Raw genomic sequence first — 21,417 nt, forward strand, 5'->3', positions numbered from 1 at the left:
TTGACTGATTGATAGAGGGGCTTTACTGAACATATACAAAATGTACATAAGACAATACAGGATCTTAATAATTAATTAAACAACTGCAAAATATAAAGAACACATTGCTCATATGGCTGAGGATATTTTAGTATTGCATTATATTTCAATTTTTAATGGATCAAACTGCATTACTTTATTCTTAAACATTACCAATAGACTCAAAGGCACACCATATCCAGTTATGACCATCATCCTACTGCTTTAAAAAACTAACATTCATGACCTTGAAATGTTTTTGTTACATAGGTAATTATTTATATTAAAAATTATCTATATACATAAATGGCTACTTTTGTCTGTCTGTCTGGAATAGGTTCTAAAACTACAAAAAGTGAACTCCCCACAGTTACATATTCTGAACCACCATAACATGGGCTACAACCTGGTACTATTTTCAAACAAAAAAATTAATATTAAGACAACAATATTAACAATAATCTGATACATATAGTTTTGTCTGTCTGTCTGTCCGGAATAGACTCTAAAACTACAAAATAACTCTCCAAAGTTACATATTCTGAACCACCATGACATGGGCTACAACCTGGTACTATTTTCAAACAAAAAAAATTAATATTAAGACAATATTAACAATAATCTGATACATACAGTTGAACCATATGTACCTGAGTGGCAGTTGTACTCCAGCACAAATCTCTCAGCTTTAATACAACCCCTGGCAAAAATTATGGAATCACCGGCCTCGGAGGATGTTCATTCAGTTGTTTAATTTTGTAGAAAAAAAAAGCATATCACAGACATGACACAAAACTAAAGTCATTTCAAATGGCAACTTTCTGGCTTTAAGAAACACTATAAGAAATCAAGAAAAACAAATTGTGGCAGTCAGTAACGGTTACTTTTTTAGACCAAGCAGAGGGGAAAAAAAATATGGACTCACTCAATTCTGAGGAATAAATTATGGAATCACCCTGTAAATTTCCATCCCCAAAACTAACACCTGCATCAAATCAGACCTGCTCATTAGTCTGCATCTAAAAAGGAGTGATCACACCTTGGAGAGCTGTTGCACCAAGTGGACTGACATGAATCATGGCTCCAACACGAGAGATGTCAATTGAAACAAAGGAGAGGATTATCAAACTCTTAAAAGAGGGTAAATCATTACGCAATGTTGCAAAAGATGTTGGTTGTTCACAGTCAGCTGTGTCTAAACTCTGGACCAAATACAAACATGGGAAGGTTGTTAAATGCAAACATACTGGTAGACAAAGGAAGACATCAAAGCGTCGAGAGAAAACTTAAAGCAATATGTCTCAAAAATCGAAAATGCACAACAAAACAAATGGAGGAATGAATGGGAGGAAACTGGAGTCAACGTCTGTGACCGAACTGTAAGAAAATGCCTAAAGGAAATGGGATTTACATACAGAAAAGCTAAACAAAAACCATCTTTAACACCTAAACAGAAAAACAAGGTTACAGTGGGCTAAGGAAAAGCAATCGTGGACTGTGGATGACTGGATGAAAGTCATATTCAGTGATGAATCTCGAATCTGCATTGGGCAAGGTGATGATGCTGGAACTTTTGTTTGGTGCCGTTCCAATGAGATTTATAAAGATGACTGCCTGAAGAGAACATGTAAATTTCCACAGTCATTGATGATATGGGGATGCATGTCAGGTAAAGGTACTGGGGAGATGGCTGTCATTACATCAATAAATGCACAAGTTTACGTTGATATTTTGGAAACTTTTCTTATCCCATCAATTGAAAGGATGTTTGGGGATGATGAAATCATTCAAGATGATAATGCATCTTGCCATAGAGCAAAAACTGTGAAAACATTCCTTGCAAAAACGCATACAGGATCAATGTCATGGCCTGCAAATAGTCCGGATCTTAATCCAATTGAAAATCTTTGGTGGAAGTTGAAGAAAATGGTCCATGACAAGGCTCCAACCTGCAAAGCTGATATGGCAACAGCAATCAGAGAAAGTTGGGGCCAGACTGATGAAGAGTACTGTTTGTCACTCATTAAGTCCATGCCTCAGAGACTGCAAGCTGTTATAAAAGCCAGAGGTGGTGCAACAAAATAGTAGTGATGTGTTGGAGTGTTCTTTTGCTTTCATGATTCCATAATTTTTTCTTCAGAATTGAGTGATTCCATAAAAATAAAATAAAATAAAAATGATATCATCCCCAAACATCCTTTCAATTGATGGGATAAGAAAAGTGTCCATGCAGCCCCAAATCATCAATGACTGTGGAAATTTACAAGTTCTCTTCAGGCACCAAACAAAAGTTCCAGCATCATCACCTTGCCCAATGCAGATTCGAGATTCATCACTGAATATGACTTTCATCCAGTCATCCACAGTCCACGATTGCTTTTCCTTAACCCATTGTAACCTTGTTTTTTTTCTGTTTAGGTGTTAATGATGGCTTTCCTTTAGCTTTTCTGTATGTAAATCCCATTTCCTTTAGGCGGTTTCTTACAGTTCGGTCACAGACGTTGACTCCAGTTTCCTCCCATTCGTTCATTTGTTTTGTTGTGCATTTTCGATTTTTGAGACATATTGCTTTAAGTTTTCTGTCTTGACGCTTTGACTTCCTTGGTCTACCAGTATGTTTGCCTTTAACAACCTTCCCATGTTTGTATTTGGTCCAGAGTTTAGACACAGCTGACTGAACAACCAACATCATTTGCAACATTGCTAGAGTACTAACGGGGACCAGAAGGAGAGAGCATATCTCACCCATATTGGCCTCTCTTCATTGGCTTCCTGTTAATTCTAGAATAGAATTTAAAATTCTTCTTCTTACTTATAAGGTTTTGAATGATCAGGTCCCATCTTATCTTAGGGACCTCATAGTACCATATCACCTCAACAGAGTGCTTCGCTCTCAGACTGCAGGCTTACTTGTAGTTCCTAGGGTTTGTAAGAGTAGAATGGGAGGCACAGCCTTCAGCTTTCAGGCTCCTCTCCTGTGGAACCAGCTCCCAATTCAGATCAGGGAGACAGACACCCTCTGTACTTTTAAGATTAGGCTTAAAACTTTCCTTTTTGCTAAAGCTTATAGTTAGGGCTGGATCAGGTGACCCTGAACCATCCCTTAGTTATGCTGCTATAGACTTAGACTGCTGGGGGGTTCCCATGATGCACTGAGAGTTTCTTTCTCTTTTTGCTCTGTATGCACCACTCTGCATTTAATCATTAGTGATTGATCTCTGCTCCCCTCCACAGCATGTCTTTTTCCTGGTTCTCTCCCTCAGCCCCAACCAGTCCCAGCCGAAGACTGCCCCTCCCTGAGCCTGGTTCTGCTGGAGGTTTTCTTCCTGTTAAAAGGGAGTTTTTCCTTCCCACTGTCGCCAAGTGCTTGCTCACAGGGAGTCGTTTTGACCGTTGGGGTTTTTTCCGTAATTATTGTATGGCCTTGCCTTACAATATAAAGCGCCTTGGGGCAACTGTTTGTTGTGATTTGGCACTATATAAATAAAATTGATTGATTGATTGCGTGATGATTTACCCTCTTTTAAGAGTTTGATAATCTCTCCTTTGTTTCAACTGACATCTCTCGTGTTGGAGCCATGATTCATGTCAGTCCACTTGGTGCAACAGCTCTCCAAGGTGTGATCACTCCTTTTTAGATGCAGACTAACGAGCAGATCTGATTTGATGCAGGTGTTAGTTTTGGGGATGAAAATTTACAGGGTGATTCCATAATTTATTCCTCAGAATTGAGTGATTCCATATTTTTTTTTCCCTCTGCTTGGTCTAAAAAAGTAACCGTTACTGACTGCCACAATTTTTTTTCCTGATTTCTTAGTGTTTCTTAAAGCCAGAAAGTTGCCATTTGAAATGACTTTAGTTTTGCGTCATGTCTGTGATCTGCTTTTTTTCTACAAAATTAAGCAACTGAATGAACATCCTCCGAGGCCGGTGATTCCATAATTATTGCCAGGGGTTGTAGCTGGCCGCTGGCCCTATGAATATATGCAGGAGCTCAGTAGCCTGCCTACTGCTATAAACAGAGCCCAGACTCCTGGGCTATCTGCTGCTGGCTAGCACACAGAGTGGGTGTGCATGCCAGCTTGGTTGTATAACCAAGCAGATTCAAATATCCCCCTTGATATGAATGCATCCTTTCTCTACACATGCTGCACGTGGGTGCTACAAACCTGTTTGACTCTCCTTGAAAAGATTTGAACAACTCTACAAACTTTAGTGTTTTCAGACCTGTTTATAGCAAAAACAAGTGTGAGTATTCTGTCATTTACTGACTAATCATATACTGAACATTTTGATAAGTATATAAATACACAATTCAATACAAAGTAACTTTCTTCCATGTGCTTTGTTATCCCCATACTCCCCTCTACCAATATTACACCCATGATATTTGACACCATGTGTGAATGAGTAGATATGCCATGCTACTTAAAAATAGTCCTTAAATATGGTTTAATCATTATGGCAATATGCACCCTCAAACTGAGATTTTTCTGTACCTAATGGCCAATACTGCCTTATGTTTATGTTTGTTTATGCGTTATGTGTGTTTATCAACTTCAAAATAAATACAGGGTAAACTCTTCATAATGCTGTCCCCAGGAACAAGGATTTAGACCTGCAGATAAGGTGCCAGCTCAGAGATGTAGATGGGTTCTCCCCATGCCAGGCATTGGTGGCTGAGAAGGGGTGGGGGTCAATCCACATGAATTTTGATAAAACTTATACACAATCACTATGATATAACACATCAGAATACAGCCTATTCCTTCTTAGAATGAAGGTTTTCACTCTTAGCAGAGAGCTTTCAACCACAGCCTGTAAATTAAACTTTAAAAGTTTACTGGAAGGCTGTAAATTAAACTTTAAAAGTTTACTGGATAAAATATCAAGCTTTGTCTTTTCTTGCAATTTGTACATGTATTTCTAAACATTTGCACATTTTCTAAAAATAAAGGTGTAGAGTGTACATGATGTGTATCACTTGCCTAGTGTTGATCATAATGTATCAGGCAAACATGTTTTCTGTACCACAATGGCACTCTGCAGATCATTTGAAAATGTTATGTAGTTCTAACTGCTGATGGGGCAGCACCGTTTCAATCAGCCAGTAAGCGGGCATAGAGCCTGTGTTCTCCAATGGCGCGTTGTATATAGGCTGCTCATTATGATGTAAATATCATAAATTAAATTTTGTTATTTATCAACTCTTCACAACCTGCTGTCCTATTATAATAGTACACTAGCTTTGGGGTTGATCTAATAGTTTTGGTATGTTGATGTTTCATGGCTCAAACTGTTTTTAGTGGTCAAACCTCTTTTTTTTACAATTGAAAGCATTGTTTGTTCTCTACTGGTGGTTGGCTCTCACTGCGGTATTGTATCACTTCCTGTTCCGGAGCACAGCGGTGTTTTTCTGTATCTGTTACCTGTTTAATCTGCGCAGTTAGATTGATCTAGTTATCTAGACTACGATTTGTTTCCCAGTGTAATCTTTACGTGCCTTAACTAAAGCACTCCTTCTGCTGAATCACCTCTAAATTATTTACACATTATTCACTTTGCGTGTTTTTAGGAATCCGCTAGCTTAGCGTAGCTACTAGCTCTTAGCCGATTTAGCATGGCGGCTTCTCCTGTCTCTCCCACACTTTTCTGCTCTGGGTGTGAAATGTTTAGTTATTCCTCGGCCTCCTTTAGCAGTAATGGTACTTGTAATAAGTGTAGCTTATTCGTAGCTTTGGAGGCCAGGCTGGGCGAATTGGAGACTCAGCTCCGCACCGTGGAAAATTCTACAGCTAGCCAGGCCCCTGTAGTCGGTGCGGACCAAGGTAGCTTAGCCGCCGTTAGTTACCCCCTGGCAGATCCCGAGCAGCCGGGAAAGCAGGCCGACTGGGTGACTGTGAGGAGGAAGCGTAGCCCTAAACAGAAGCCCCGTGTACACCGCCAACCCGTTCACATCTCTAACCGTTTTTCCCCACTCGGCGACACACCCGCCGAGGATCAAACTCTGGTTATTGGCGACTGTTTTGCGAAATGTGAAGTTAGCGACACCAGCAACCATAGTCAATTGTCTTCCGGGGGCCAGAGCAGGCGACATTGAAGGAAATTTGAAACTGCTGGCTAAGGCTAAGCGTAAATTTGGTAAGATTGTAATTCACGTCGGCAGTAATGACACCCGGTTACGCCAATCGGAGGTCACTAAAATTAACATTAAATCGGTGTGTAATTTTGCAAAAACAATGTCGGACTCAGTAGTTTTCTCTGGGCCCCTCCCCAATCAGACCGGGAGTGACATGTTTGGCCGCATGTTCTCCTTGAATTGCTGGCTGTCTGAGTGGTGTCCAAAAAATGAGGTGGGCTTCATAGATAATTGGCAAAGCTTCTGGAGAAAACCTGGTCTTGTTAGGAGAGACGGCATCCATCCCACTTTGGATGGAGCAGCTCTCATTTCTAGAAATCTGGCCAATTTTCTTAAATCCTCCAAACTGTGACTATCCAGGGTTGGGACCAGGAAGCAGAGTTGTAGTCTTACACACCTCTCTGCAGCTTCTCTCCCCCTGCCATCCCCTCATTACCCCATCCCCGTAGAGACGGTGCCTGCTCCCAGACTACCAATAACCAGCAAAAATCTATTTAAGCATAAAAATTCAAAAAGAAAAAATATAGCACCTTCAACTGCACCACAGACTAAAACAGTTAAATGTGATCTATTAAACATTAGGTCTCTCTCTTCTAAGTCCCTGTTGGTAAATGATATAATAATTGATCAACATATTGATTTATTCTGCCTTACAGAAACCTGGTTACAGCAGGATGAATATGTTAGTTTAAATGAGTCAACACCCCCGAGTCACACTAACTGTCAGAATGCTCGTAGCACGGGCCGGGGCGGAGGATTAGCAGCAATGTTCCATTCCAGCTTATTAATTAATCAAAAACCCAGACAGAGCTTTAATTCATTTGAAAGCTTGACTCTTAGTCTTGTCCATACAAATTGGAAGTCCCAAAAAACAGTTTTATTTGTTATTATCTATCGTCCACCTGGTCGTTACTGTGAGTTTCTCTGAATTTTCAGACCTTTTGTCTGACTTAGTGTTTAGCTCAGATAAGATAATTATAGTGGGCGATTTTAACATCCACACAGATGCTGAGAATGACAGCCTCAACACTGCATTTAATCTAATATTAGACTCTATTGGCTTTGCTCAAAAGTAAATGAGTCCACCCACCACTTTAATCATATCTTAGATCTTGTTCTGACTTATGGTATGGAAATAGAAGACTTAACAGTATTCCCTGAAAACTCCCTTCTGTCTGATCATTTCTTAACATTTACATTTACTCTGATGGACTACCCAGCAGTGGGGAATAAGTTTCATTACACTAGAAGTCTTTCAGAAAGCGCTGTAACTAGGTTTAAGGATATGATTCCTTCTTTATGTTCTCTAATGCCATATACCAACACAGTGCAGAGTAGCTACCTAAACTCTGTAAGTGAGATAGAGTATCTCGTCAATAGTTTTACATCCTCACTGAAGACAACTTTGGATGCTGTAGCTCCTCTAAAAAAGAGAGCTTTAAATCAGAAGTGCCTGACTCTGTGGTATAACTCAAACTCGTAGCTTAAAGCAGATAACCCGTAAGTTGGAGAGGAAATGGCGTCTCACTAATTTAGAAGATCTTCACTTAGCCTGGAAAAAGAGTCTGTTGCTCTATAAAAAAAGCCCTCCGTAAAGCTAGGACATCTTTCTACTCATCACTAATTGAAGAAAATAAGAACAACCCCAGGTTTCTTTTCAGCACTGTAGCCAGGCTGACAAAGAGTCAGAGCTCTATTGAGCTGAGTATTCCATTAACTTTAACTAGTAATGACTTCATGACTTTCTTTGCTAACAAAATTTTAACTATTAGAGAAAAAATTACTCATAACCATCCCAAAGACGTATCGTTATCTTTGGCTGCTTTCAGTGATGCCGGTATTTGGTTAGACTCTTTCTCTCCGATTGATCTGTCTGAGTTATTTTCATTAGTTACTTCATCCAAACCATCAACATGTTTATTAGACCCCATTCCTACCAGGCTGCTCAAGGAAGCTCTACCATTATTTAATGCTTCGATCTTAAATATGATCAATCTATCTTTGTTAGTTGGCTATGTACCACAGGCTTTTAAGGTGGCAGTAATTAAACCATTACTTAAAAAGCCATCACTTGACCCGCTATCTTAGCTAATTATAGGCCAATCTCCAACCTTCCTTTTCTCTCAAAAATTCTTGAAAGGGTAGTTGTAAAACAGCTAACTGATCATCTGCAGAGGAATGGTCTATTTGAAGAGTTTCAGTCAGGTTTTAGAATTCATCATAGTACAGAAACAGCATTAGTGAAGGTTACAAATGATCTTATGGCCTCGGACAGTGGACTCATCTCTGTGCTTGTTCTGTTAGACCTCAGTGCTGCTTTTGATACTGTTGACCATAAAATTTTATTACAGAGATTAGAGCATGCCATAGGTATTAAAGGCACTGCGCTGCGGTGGTTTGAATCATATTTGTCTAATAGATTACAATTTGTTCATGTAAATGGGGACTCTTCTTCACAGACTAAAGTTAATTACGGAGTTCCACAAGGTTCTGTGCTAGGACCAATTTTATTCACTTTATACATGCTTCCCTTAGGCAGTATTATTAGACGGTATTGCTTAAATTTCATTGTTACGCAGATGATACCCAGCTTTATCTATCCATGAAGCCAGAGGACACACACCAATTAGCTAAACTGCAGGATTGTCTTACAGACAAAGACATGGATGACCTCTAATTTCCTGCTTTTAAACTCAGATAAAACTGAAGTTATTGTACTTGGCCCCACAAATCTTAGAAACATGGTGTCTAACCAGATCCTTACTCTGGATGGCATTACCCTGACCTCTAGTAATACTGTGAGAAATCTTGGAGTCATTTTGATCAGGATATGTCATTCAAAGCGCATATTAAACAAATATGTAGGACTGCTTTTTTGCATTTACGCAATACCTCTAAAATCAGAAAGGTCTTGTCTCAGAGTGATGCTGAAAAACTAATTCATGCATTTATTTCCTCTAGGCTGGACTATTGTAATTCATTATTATCAGGTTGTCCTAAAAGTTCCCTAAAAAGCCTTCAGTTAATTCAAAATGCTGCAGCTAGAGTACTGACGGGGACTAGAAGGAGAGAGCATATCTCACCCATATTGGCCTCTCTTCATTGGCTTCCTGTTAATTCTAGAATAGAATTTAAAATTCTTCTTCTTACTTATAAGGTTTTGAATAATCAGGTCCCATCTTATCTTAGGGACCTCGTAGTACCATATCACCCCAATAGAGTGCTTCGCTCTCAGACTGCAGGCTTACTTGTAGTTCCTAGGGTTTGTAAGAGTAGAATGGGAGGCAGAGCCTTCAGCTTTCAAGCTCCTCTCCTGTGGAACCAGCTCCCAATTCAGATCAGGGAGACAGACACCCTCTCTACTTTTAAGATTAGGCTTAAAACTTTCCTTTTTGCTAAAGCTTACAGTTAGGGCTGGATCAGGTGACCCTGAACCATCCCTTAGTTATGCTGCTATAGACGTAGACTGCTGGGGGGTTCCCATGATGCACTGTTTCTTTCTCTTTTTGCTCTGTATGCACCACTCTGCATTTAATCATTAGTGATCGATCTCTGCTCCCCTCCACAGCATGTCTTTTCCTGGTTCTCTCCCTCAGCCCCAACCAGTCCCAGCAGAAGACTGCCCCTCCCTGAGCCTGGTTCTGCTGGAGGTTTCTTCCTGTTAAAAGGGAGTTTTTCCTTCCCACTGTAGCCAAGTGCTTGCTCACAGGGGGTCGTTTTGACCGTTGGGGTTTTACATAATTATTGTATGGCCTTGCCTTACAATATAAAGCGCCTTGGCGCAACTGTTTGTTGTGATTTGGCGCTATATAAAAAAACTGATTGATTGATTGATTAAATATACCAATGAATGCATAACTTTAAGAAATATGCAAGGCAACATTTACACCATTTAAAGATGGAATGCCTCAAAGTGTGCAAAAAGAAACCACTACTTTTTCTGATAATGTGGCTGGCCTGAATATGGCAGAAGCTGCGATCTTCCACAGTTAGTCAGATGCTCCAGAGTTGGTAACCCCAATCAGCTGTATATCCACTTTCCTGACAGAAGGACAAGGAACATACTTGATCTGCAATATAAAGTCTGAAGAACTTCATTGTTTCTTGCATGCAGCAAAATTCAGTTTTCTCTCTTGGTTTGGGGATTCCACCTATTTTGGGTTTTTAGTTCAAACCTTTGCCTATTCGGACTACATATATACTTATAAGATATCTACAATTATGACAAAATATAAACTTTGGAATATTTTGTAGATTATATCTTAAACAGGTTACCTGGGCAACGCCGGGTACCCCAGCTAGTATAAACATAAATGCTATTTTTATGTTTATTTTCTATTTTTATGTATTTTTATCATCAAATAAGTACCTTCAGCGTGCACTGGGGCGGTTTGCAGCCAAGTGTGAGGCGTCCGGGATGAAAATCAGCACCTCCAAATCTGAGGCCATGGTTCTCGACCGGAAAAAGGTGCTTTGCCCTCTTCAGGTCGGTGGAGTGTCCTTGCCTCAAGTGGAGGAGTTTAAGTATCTCAGGGTCTTGTTCACAAGTGAGGGACGGACGGAGCGTGAGATCGATAGACGGATCGGTGCAGCATCTGCAGTGATGCGGTCGCTGTATCGGACCGTCGTGGTTAAGAGAGAGCCGAGTAGGGGGGCAAAGCTCTCGATTTACCGATCGATCTACGTTCCGATCCTCACCTATGGTCATGAGATTTGGCTCATGACCGAAAGAACGAGATTGCGGGTACAAGCGGCCGAGATGAGTTTCCTCCACAGGGTGGCTGGGTGCTCCCTTAGAGATAGGGTGAGGAGCTCGGTCACTCAGGAGGAGCTCGGAGTCGAGCCGCTGCTCCTCCATGTCGAAAGGAGTCAGTTGAGGTGGTTCGGGCATCTTTTCCGGATGCCCCCTGGACACCTCGCTGGAGAGGTGTTCCGGGCACGTCCCATTGGGAGGAGGCCCCGGGGAAGACCCAGGACACGCTGGAAGGAGTACATCTCTCGGCTGGCTTGGGAACACCTTGGGCTTCCCCCGGATGAGCTGGGGGAGGTGTGTGTGGATCGGGAGGTCTGGGTGGCTTTGCTTGAGCTGCTGCCCCCGCGACCCGACTCCGGATAAAACGGAAGAAAATGGATGGATGGATGGATGCTATTTTTACTCTTCTCTTCATCCATTGCTTCAAAAGCTTCACATGATAAAAAGGTGCACTCTGGCTGGTTGTCAACTCAGCTCAGCTCCAGTCACGAGAAAATACAGGGTTCAATTGCGTTATATGTTTGGATTACATTTTGGAATCTGTCTGTGTCAATAACCATGTTGTGTGGGCCGCTGAAGAGGAGGTACTGCTGGCCCACCACCACCAGATGGCGCCCTGCTTGAAGTGCGGGCTTCAAGCACGAGAGGGCGTCATAGCAACCGGAAGTGACAGCTGTCACTTGTCATCAGCACCAGCTGTCACTCATCCAGATCACATCACCACCACCATAAAGGCCGGACTGCAACTCCACCTCCCCGCCGAGAAATCAGCTACCAGAAGAGATAATTTTCTCTGCTGAAGTAAAACATTGAGTAATAGTCTGAACTTCTTTGCAGCCGTTTTCCTGTGGTGTTGCCTTATCTGTGGGATTGGCGTTTGGTGTGATCAGCGACGGCTTCGCTTTACACCCCAACCAGATAAGTGTTTAGACAGGAGCTGCACGAGTGTGTGATTGGAGGTGGAGGTGCTGCCTCCCAAAAGAACAGACTGTAGGATTACTGAGTGTGCGAACTCACACTCATCTGAACTGTTTCTGTTCTCTGCCAGCAGTACCAGGTCTGACAGCTGGAGACGGTGGCCACCTGGGGATCCAGGACTTGGCGGCTCCGGTGTTCTTCAGATCCGTTGGCGGTGAGGGCCGTGTGGGATCCGGCTTGGTTCTGGATGGACGTCTCCTATCCTCAAGCCTGCTCACACGTCACTCAACATATAATTGTTTCTAGTACCAAAACTGTATTTGTCTGTATTCCGTTGTGCACTTCACAACATTAAATTGTTACTGTTTGACTTATCCATTGCCCGTTCATTTAACGCCCCCTGTTGTGGGTCCGTGTTCCTACATCTTCACAACAATCCAACCAGAAACTAACTTCACCTCAGTCTGTGGTGTGATTGTGTTGTATGTGAATGAAAGTGAGAGTGAAAGAGCATTACGATTCATTTTTTACCTCAACTGATTTTTATCTTCACCTTTAACTGATTTGCAATGCATTATTATCTCCTTAGTTTGTGGTGTAGTGTTTCAGCTTTAATGTAAAGAAGGATAGATGAACTGGAAACTTTATAAATGCCCAGGTCTCCCTTGCAAAAGAGATCTCGATCTCAATGGGACTAACCTGGTTAAATAAGGGTTAAATTAAAGTTAAAAGTAGGCCGTGTGATATACAAAAGGTCCTGAGGCTTACTGGTGCAGACATTTATGAATTCAATTTATTTATGTAGCACCAAATCACAACATACGAGGTCTGTTAGAAAACTATCCTTATCCTGTTAGAAAACTCCTGTAACAGTGGAATGTGCCGAAAAAGTGCTGATGTCCATGTCTTCTGCTATTTCTGTGGAAGTCAGACGACGTCCCGGATCAACAAAGCCTTCACTTTGGAAATGATCTGGTTGTTTCAGTGGGGTTTCAGCCTGTCGATCGGCGCTCGGAGTGCGCCGCGCTCTCAGCCGCTGTGGGTGGTCTTTAAACCGGCTGGAGCGCTCAATCTGTGTAATCCCCATAAAATCGTCCCTGAAAGCCATCTGAATTTTCCAAATGGTGTCCACCTGGAGGTCTCTCTCAGTTTCTGGAAAAATCCAAATCGTTCAGACATTTTATTCGCAATAAAAATCCGTCGAGAGGGGTGGACCACTGCTCACACAAAGCCTGCTCACAGGCGAACGACGCAACCGACAGGCGTGAAAAAACTCACGCATGCGCACGAAGGTTCAAGCTTGGCTGATGCAATCACACGTGATTCGAATCCATATGGTTTTACAAAAAATAAAAAGGTCGGATAGTTTTCTAACAGACCTCGTAAGTCGACAAGGGGATTCACAAAAGTAAGATCAAACCATACCCACCTACCCTCCATCCAAGATGGCTGCAAGCACATGTCCATGTTTGAGTTATACTCAGTCTTGGTTATTTTAACTGGGTTTTAAGGGTTTAGCTGGGTTTTAAGGGATTTTGTATGACCAGACTGATTTATCAACACGTTTTTATTGGACTTTTTTTGTATCTTTTTAGCATTTTATGAACCACAAGTTAGCTAGCCGCGGTGTTACTACGGATTCTACGCTGGAGCCTCCTGGGCTTGTGTCAAGCTGCCAGATCATCCTCTGTCCATTGATCCCGTGGTGCTGTTTGAGTTTCTGTCTGTGGACCCACTGGAAATTTTGGCTGCTGGTGTCTGAGGGCCGCTGCCAGAAGAGGCCCACACTGCCATAGCTGCTGGCCGCTGAAGCTTTCTAACAATCAAAGTCCACCAACTCCATTGTTGCTGGAGCCTGCTAGCTCACTTGCTGCCCGCTGATTCCAGCTGCGGGAGCCTACTAGCTGCTGGTGTTTATTAACCATTCAGTAGTGGGACTGTCAACCACTTAATATCTATTTTACAGACAGTAACATGAATCTAATTTTTATATTACCTATGGTATTCTCATGTGTTTTGCGTGGGTCTGTACCATTGAACTGTGGTGGTGGGGTGCATAGGCACGTCCCCCCATCCACCTCTGGATTTTTCCCAGGTCAGGGACTTGTACCTGGTCACTATCGGCTGTTGATGAAGTGGCTTCACATCCACTTTTGGCCCGCTATCTGCTGGGATTAAATCGAATGATTCTTCTTTCTTTGATTGTATATCTGCCTTGCAGGGCAGTTTTATACACACAGAAAACTCACTCATTAAACTGGAAGTCTCTGGTATCATTGAGAAGGACTCTATATTTAATCTAAAGAGAAAATATTTTATTATTATTCTTCTATTGTCTGGCAGTGTTCAGCCGTATCCTGGTCCCTTGCCCTCTCTGAAAGATACCAATACCCCTGACAGTTTCAGAGCCAGATCAGGCCTTGGCATTTTACATTTAAATGTCAGGAGCCTGCTTCCTAAAATTGATTTAGTATGAATTTGGGTGCAAACAACAAAACCTGATATCCTTCTGTTGTCCGAGACTTGGTTGAGAAAATCAGTCTCGGATTATGGTATTAATGTTGTAATAGTTTTCCGCTGTGATCATCCCAAGAAAAGCTGAGGTGTAGCCATTTATATAAAAAAAAAGTTTAATGTAACACTCCTTCACTCTGTATTAGCAAACAGTTTGAGTTTCTAGCATTGAAACTTAAATTTCAGAGACAGACCCTCAGTCGTGGGCTGTTACAGGGCTCCTCGGCCTGCTGCGAGGCACTACGTTCTCTAAATAATTGTATCTCAAGACTAAACCATGGTGAGCTAGTGTTAGTGGGGAACCTAAACCGTGATTGGTTGTCTTCAGATTCAGATAGCCTAAAATCTATCTGTGAATCTAAGTCAGTCAGTTAATAGGCAGCCAACTCGGCCCAATATCAAACATCCCTCTAGGTCATTGCTCCTTGATTTAGTAATAACAAATGTCCCCCACAAGTATTCTGATGTCAGATTTTTGAGCACGATTTGAGTGATTGCAGTAGTCAGGAATGCCATCTCCCCAAAACTAAACCACACATTTTTATTTAAAAGTGATTTTACACATTTTTTGTGACCAGGCTTCTTGTATGTCTGCATTTTCAAGTTGAACCAAATATCTCTGTTGATATTGAATTGGCCTGGCAATTTTTTTATGGTGAACTCTGAAGCTAATTAATAACATGCTCCATTACGTAAATTTAGAATAAAGGGGTGGAATGATCCTTGGTTTTCTACTGAAATTGGATACCTTTTAAAAAGAAAGGAACCATGCCTGGTCCAAGGACAAAAAACTAAAATAGAGGCTGATTGGATAACTTTGCGTCAGCTCTGCAACAATTAATTAAATTAAGAAGGCTAAATCTGAATTTTATCTATCAAAAAAAAAAAAAAAAAAAAATCACTGAAAATCTTAAACTTTAAAATTTTAAAGTTTTGAAATTTGGGAAGGTTGTGAGATCTGCTTCTGTTGCTATGCCCACTTGTTTTACTATGATGTGTGCTGCTGCCTTTCTTGGCCAGGTCCACCTTTGTGAGGTTTCAATCTCACTGGGCTTTTTATCCAGTTAAATAAAGCTTATATATTATCCCTGGATTCTGTAGTGCAATATGGATTAGAGGCCTATGACTCCCCCTTGACTGGACACAAGTACAGAGTACAAAAAATTTTAAAAAGTAAATTGTGTTGATGTCCAATTACGTATGGACCTGACTGTATGTGCACTGCTTGAGGAATGGATTAAGCTGGCTGCTTTGCTGAACTCTATAAGCAAAATATAACTCTTCCCACAGACTCTGCTTTGTCGCCTTCTTTTGTTCGGATACATATGCAGAAGACAGAGGCCAGGGACTAATTAGGGCTGAAGCACACATGGGCAAGCACGCATGCTGACGCACACAAATGTATGCGGTCTTTCTTCCCATTTCAGAGCGTCTGTCAAGGGTGTGAGAAGGGTACAATGAGGCTGGAGCCACAGCAGAGTTATGTGCTTGCCAACTCTGCTCAAGCCACTCAGTCTAAGAAACATTTCTCACATTTAACACCAATGTCACAAAGACCAGAGGTAATACAGCTTAATAGTCCAGACTACACACGTGTGTGCGAGAGCATATCCATTTAAATTAATTTTCAAGCACACACCAAGAATAAGGCAACGTAAGGTTAATGAAATAAATGAATCCACTTCTTTCAGGTTAAACCTCACAGTCACAACTTAATGTTGTTGTTATGTACAGTAAATCTAATGCCAAACAGGAAAATGTACAGATGACTGGTTCACCTGTTGGACAAACTCATAGATGGAAAGAAAAACTTACTTTAAATGCAATTTCAGGAACTCAACAAACATTTTAAGGAAATGCTAGCTGAGCATTGAAAGATGTCCTCAGGGTTTCCCCTACATTATATTAACGTCTGGCAGGCTGTCTACACACAGCAATGGCAGCCAAGCCACAAATGTTCAGTTAAAAGTACACCATTAATTACAAGAGTCAAGTGAGAGCTGCTGTGATCATGTCTGCCCATCTACACTGCTGCATTACTAAGTAGCAAAGTTCAATTTTATCTCACAACCAAGCTTCCTGAATGTACTTCACAATTAAAGCATTTCAACATAAAAGCACCACCAATGGCACAGCAAAGACTTTTACTGTGAAAGACATTACATCATTAGCTGGATCTCCATTAGAGATGTGCGCAAAATTTTAGCAATATTTTCAAAGCGTTGACAAAGCAGAACAGTAAAATGACAGTAACTCCATTAGCTGATGGAATGTGATTGCTGGTTCTGTGTTCTGTTCAACTCTCATTCTAACAAGGTTCTCATGAAAACTAAACCCAATAGCCATTTCGATGGAACACTAAGTCTACTAAATATTGGCATTTCGTTATTTCTAATCTAATACTGGCAAAACATCTTTTATACTGTTTAACAAGCTCCCTCTCAGTCACATCTGTAGCGTCTTTATTCTTTTATGTTCACTTCACCGCAATCTGCATGCACAGTGGCTGTGCTAATGCACTTTGTACTTGTGACAGAATAATTAAAACAAGGACACTGTGATAATGGTGAAAGTTTGTGGCACTTGATTTCCTGACACTATACTGCCGAAAACATGAGACGTGGTATCTGTTCTCATCTTGTCCACACATATTTCTTTTTACTTGCAATTAAGGTTTAAAAGAACAAACCGTGCGCTTCACCACAATGCACCAGCCAGTGCATACTAAAATGAAAACAGTGGTGGTGACAATTTTATGTCATCAGCCATGATACTGGACAACCTATTTGGATTCTTTCTTAGCACTTTATTCGCTGTTTCACAGTTGTGAATCTCGCGCCATCGAGGTCCATGACTCACGCCAGAGGTCAGCTGCAGCAGAGTTCCGGTTCAGGGGACAATGTAAACAAACCTCGTGAAGTATGTACAACAAGACGACATCGGAGCACGGAAAAAGTCCATCACAGGTGCTACACTTCCTCTAGATAACCCTCTCAACTTGGAAGAACATGTCATCACAATCGCTTGTGAACTTGCAGGGTAAAAGCCATCCACATCCTCGCTAACCATTGTTTACATGCACTGAGACGCCAGAACTCTGCTGGCACCGCGGTGCATTCTATGAAGTGCAGGGGGCCGCTAGGGGGATTATGGGAAACGTTAAAAGTACTGAATGAGACAACAGAATGAGTTCTTCAGTGGAAGCTTCAGCTGTGCCTTTAACATACTGAAGGAGAGTGAAGATAAAAGTAGAGACTTACTTCTGCAGTGCAAACAAGCACTCCATCAAATAATTTTATTTTTAGATTTTGAAGTTAAAAACTGTGTTCAGGTGTAGCCAGAAAGTGTTAGATTCTTCTTCAGGTATAGACATTAAGCATTTTCAGGGACTTCCCCTACATATAGGACAAGTAGAATGAGAGACCCACTTGTCCGACTGCTATCATGACTTGCCTCAAGTTAGCGGGTTTGGTGACAAGGCGCAGTCGAGTTGAACGCGTGTCAGCTGTGTGAAAAGACCCATTTCAGTACAATTTCCCCTTTACATGTATCTTTAATTAATACAGCCATTTTAAAAATAAAAAGATTTAAGATTTGTGCCATTTGAAGATCCTCGGTTTTAGGCAAAATTACATACAAAGTATTAGAATCTGGTTTATATTAGTAATATGATGTGCAAAAAAATGTCTTTGAAATGCCTACAAATGTGGACCTTTAAGGGGGTATTTTTTGGCGGCTTTCCCATCCCTCATGTCTGTGGGTCCACCCCTGCACTCAAGGCCTGTACAGTGCATCGGGAAAGTATTCACAGTAGTTCACTTTTTCCACATTTTGCTATGTTACAGCCTTATTCCAAAATGGAGCAAATTCATTTTTCCCCTCAAAATTCTACTCATAACACCGCATAATGACAACATGAAAAAATGTTTTGTTTTTTGGAAATTTTTGCAAATTTATTCAAAATTATTTAAAAAAGGATTCATGAGTATTCACACCCTTTGCTCAATACTTTATTGATGCACCTTTGGCAGCAATTTCAGCCTCAAGTCTTCTTGAATATGATACCACAAGCTTAGTGCACTTATCGTTGGGCAGTTTTGCCCATTCCTCTGCAATACCTCTCAAGCTCCATCAGGTTGGATGGGGAGCGTTGGTGCACAGCCATTTTCAGATCTCTCCAGAGATGATCTAGGCTCTGGCTGGGTCACTCAAGGACATTTACAGAGTTGTCCTGAAGCCACTCCTTTGATATCTTGGCTGTGTGCTTAGGGTCATTGTCCTGCTGAAAGAATAACTGTCGCCCCAGTCTGAGGTCAAGAGCACTCTGGTGCAGGTTTTCATGCAGGATATGTCTATATGTTGTTGTATTCATCTTTCCCACAATCCTGACTGGTCTCCCAATTCCTGCCACTGAAAAACATCCCCACAGCAGGGGAAATGATGGTCTAGTGGTTAAAGTGTTGGGCTTGAGACCAAAGGATCCGCAGTCCAAACCCCAGCCTTACTAGAAAAATCACAAAAGAGCCGTTGGGCAAGATCCTTAATCCCCACGTTGCTCTCATTGTGTAGTGAGCGCCTTGCACGGCAGCACCCTGAAATCAGTATGTGAGTGGTTTTGGGTGAATGGGTGAATGTGAGGCATAATTGTAAACCGCTTTGAATGTCTGGTGCAGATGGAAAGCGCTATATAAATGCAGCCCATTGACCACTTACAGCACAATGCTGCCACCACCATGTTTCACTGTAGGGATGATCCCTGGTTTCCTCCAAACATAACACCTGGCATTCATGCCAAAGAGTTCAATCTTTGTCTCATCAGACCAGAGAACTTTGTTTCTCATGGTCAGAGTCCTTTGGTTGCCTTTTGGCAAACTCCAGGGGGCCTGCCATGTGCTTTTTATTAAGCAGTGGCTTCCATCTGGCCACTCTATCATACAGCCTGATTGGTGGATTGCTACAGAAATGGTTGTCCTTCTGGAAGGTTTTCCTCTCTCCAGAGGACTGCTGGAGCTCTAGCAGAGTGACCACCTCTTGGTCACCTCTAAGGCCCTAGGACTAAGGTCCTTTTCCCTCAATCGCTCAGTTTAGACAGGTGGCCAGCTCTAGGAAGAAGAGTCCTGGTGGATCCCAACTTCTTCCATTTATGGATGATGGATGTCACTGTGCTCATTGGGACCTTCAAAGCAGCAGAAATATTTCTGTACCCTTCATAAGATTTGTGCCTGGAGACAATCCTGTCTCGGAGGTCTACAGATAATTCGTCTGACTTCATGCTTGGTTTGTGCTCTGACATGCACCGTCAACTGTGGGACCTTAAATGTAGACAGGTGTGTGCCTTCTCAAATCATGTCCAATCAACAGAATTCACCCCAGATGGACCCCAATTAAGCTGTAAACACATCTCAAGGATGATCAGTGGAAACAGGATACACCTGAGCTCAATGTTGCGCTTCATGGCAAAGGCTGTGAATGCTTATGTACATGTGATTTTAGTTTTTTGTTTTGTTTTTAATGAATTTGCAAAAATTTCAAAAAACTTTGACATTATCATTCTGGGGTATTATATGTAGAATTTTGAGGAAACTAATTTAATTTGTTTTTGAAAAAGGTTCTAACATAAAATGTGGAAGAAGTGAAGGGCTGTGAATACTTTTTGGATGGACCGTATACAGCTGCAGACAGACAGGATTTCGCTTTCTGTTCTTAACGGCTAGGGCTGTCACGATTAGGAATTTCTGGAGATGATTGTCAGGCAAATAATTGCAACTGACGATTATATTGTCTATTTTTTTTTTCTTTTCTTCCCCTTTATATTCTACTATCGTAGTATAATTACACAACTCTGGAAGAACGTTTGGCTTCTGTGAGTGGAGAAACTGGGAATAGTGCAACATTTTAATTTTTATCTTCATTTTACTTACAGTCCCAACTTTTTCTGATTTATGGTTGTTTCTGTTGAATTTCTGAAATTACAGAACTGCTATAAAGAAGAGTGTGAACATTTTATTGTGTTTTAAAACTTTGTGGAGAAAACACTAAACTCTTATAAAGAAGGAAAAACACCTGGACATGTGCAGGAAAACTGATATAAACTTAACAGGACAATGCAGGCCGATTAGACTCCATGTTTTTTTGTATAAATAAATCATAATACAATAAGAGGCAACTCACTTTGAAATAATTAAAACATTTAGCTGTAGCTTATAATAACTGAAAAATAACAGAAATCAGCAGCTTGTATTTTTATTTTGACTCCAGTTCATTTTAGTGTGATGAAGTCCTCCTTTGTTTCCTCAGTCACGTTTTGTGCTTGAACACTACATTAAGCTCAAGATTGAACAAATACATACCTTTGGAAAACAACAGCTGTTAAAGTTTAGCTTTTTGTGATCTGTGCCTCTGTACAGCTTCTCCACAGCAGGGTTTTTTTTTTTTAAACCCGTGTGTGTGTGTGTAATTTTTACTCAGTTAATTTATATATTCTCATTTTTTTAAGGATGTTATAAGGATATTTGACCGTTTATTTCATCTTGTGATCTCATGAATTCAGTATACGACGCGCACATGGTGTGAACAGGACAGTGCCATCAGAACCATATGTGTAGAGAAAGTACAGTGAGTAAAGGCAGCCCCAAGGTTTGTTTTTTTTTTTTGGTCTTTTTTTTTTTTTACATGTTCACTCGGGTTAAAATCCTCTCTACTCCGTGCTCGCTGTCTTAAGTGCACTGATGGTTCACAGCAGAATGTAACGTCTCGTGCCTCCGTTCAGGAATCTTCCTCCCTCGCAGTCTGAAGCGAGTTGACTCCGCGCGCGAGCGCACACACATACACGCAGCTCCTTCAGTAAACTACCCAATTTAATCAGCTTTGAATAAGATGGCCACTGTTTTAATCGGCTGTCATACAAAATTTGAATGTCCAAATGACGGCAGGACGGCTGCCTAAAACTATGAATTGAGAGGAAAAACAAAGACTTAAATAAAATAAATGACTCAACTACTAAATTAGTTGTTAACGATTTCAATCATCAACGTAGTCGTGACTAGTCGACTAGTCGTGGCAGTCCTACTTAAAA

At 41.2% G+C, this 21,417-nt stretch overlaps 1 protein-coding gene and 1 long non-coding RNA gene across 3 annotated transcripts in view; one reads left to right on the forward strand and one right to left on the reverse strand.

The window, feature by feature from the left end:
- The window catches only part of cpeb4b (cytoplasmic polyadenylation element binding protein 4b), a 128,556-nt gene that overhangs the window by 76,466 nt on the left and 30,673 nt on the right, over positions 1-21,417 (reverse strand). The gene's annotated exons all lie outside the window — the stretch shown is intronic.
- LOC117517149 lies at positions 499-19,454 on the forward strand. The gene is made up of 3 exons (XR_004562666.1): positions 499-509; positions 16,330-16,335; positions 19,281-19,454. It is a non-coding gene; the product is annotated as an uncharacterized LOC117517149 (long non-coding RNA).

Source organism: Thalassophryne amazonica, chromosome 9 (assembly GCF_902500255.1).
Source record: "Thalassophryne amazonica chromosome 9, fThaAma1.1, whole genome shotgun sequence".
Lineage (NCBI taxonomy): Eukaryota > Metazoa > Chordata > Actinopteri > Batrachoidiformes > Batrachoididae > Thalassophryne > Thalassophryne amazonica.